General features: G+C 37.8%; 1 long non-coding RNA gene across 1 annotated transcript; it reads right to left on the bottom strand.

The window, feature by feature from the left end:
- Window positions 1-1,101, bottom strand: LOC121814039. The gene is made up of 3 exons (XR_006054030.1): window positions 884-1,101; window positions 351-506; window positions 1-27 (listed from the first exon to the last, which is right to left on the bottom strand). It is a non-coding gene; the product is annotated as an uncharacterized LOC121814039 (long non-coding RNA).
- Between the last annotated feature and the right edge of the window lie 234 nt (window positions 1,102-1,335).

Genomic DNA, 1,335 nt, shown 5'->3' with positions numbered 1-1,335 from the left:
GTCCTCCAGTGGAGTTTGGATAGCACCCTTTTTCAGACAACACAAAACACAATTCATAAGGCATACTGTGATATTCTGGATTAGGCTCTTTGAAAAGATCAGGACAGAAGGACGTGGATAGGTGCCTTTATTGAACAGCAGGACATCACACACTAACTTGTTGTTTCTTAGCGTGCCGAAACTACCCTTTTTCGTTGTTATATATTGGTCAACCAAGAACTAGCCCTGTAACAGGCACTTCTGTATTTTACCACTGGGGGGCAACAATCCACTCTATTACACATACAGGATCACATGAGCACTATTACATATGACTGATTACAAAATGTAAATTAACATCAAGTCCTTACATGTGGTGAAGGTCAGGTTTTTCAGTGTTAAAGACTCAGTGATGGTTTGGTTTAGGGAGACATTTCTCACAATGTGTCTGAGTACATCACTGAAATTTGGGGCCACACTGGATGCTGGGATGTGTAATTCAAGGACTACATCAAAGTCTATTGGTGCTGTGAAGGAGAAAAAGGGGGAAATCCATCACATATACATAACACAATGATAGGAGATGATATTTACAAGAAAATGCTGACAAAAGCTGTCACTTTTATGCCCCCTGTTTATTACATAGACACAATTTTGATGATGCATCTGCTCCCCACTTCCACACTGTTCTAATCTGGCACTGTCAAACCTTATTTACTACCACTTAAACTGAAAGTTGAAATACAGCTAATTGAGTCACAAGTCACATGTGATTCTAGATCATTTAAGGAGCTGTATTGTTGAAACAAAAGTGATTTTTTTTTTTTAGACTTAATAGTGCAAGTCGTAATCTGGAGCTCACACAAAGACCTTCATTCTTCACTATACATTTCCAACGTCTTACTGTATGTTGGTGTAGGTGATGTTGTTGATGGTGTTGTGACTATGGAAACAGGAAACGAAGCAACAGTTTAGATTTCAGCATACATTTCTATTCAAATTATGTTTTTCAAATGCAACCATAATATGTAATTTACATCATCCTTGCAAAATTACATATTATGTCTTTAATATCAAGTATTTGCTTTAAAGAGATGAAGCAAACACTTCAATTGCTTTGGTTATTAGGGATGGGTATCGTTTAGGTTTTATCCGATACCGGTGCCAAATCGGTACTTTTGAAACGGTGCTGGTGCTTAAACGGTGCTTAAAGAATGGAGAACACAAAATTGGTCCAAAAACCTCTCATGTTCAGCTGTTTTTTTTGTAAAAAGATAACAACGTTAGCCTTTTCTGCAGCTATGGGGCATACATGGTATCACTCTTGGCTGGAAGCAGTGCTTAAACAATGGAAAA

Source organism: Haplochromis burtoni, unplaced genomic scaffold (assembly GCF_018398535.1).
Source record: "Haplochromis burtoni strain Fernald_Lab_line unplaced genomic scaffold, NCSU_Asbu1 Contig_6184, whole genome shotgun sequence".
Classification (NCBI taxonomy): Eukaryota; Metazoa; Chordata; class Actinopteri; order Cichliformes; family Cichlidae; genus Haplochromis; species Haplochromis burtoni.
The sequence above is the reverse complement of the archived record's forward strand: the minus strand, read 5'-3'. Positions and strand labels throughout refer to the sequence as shown.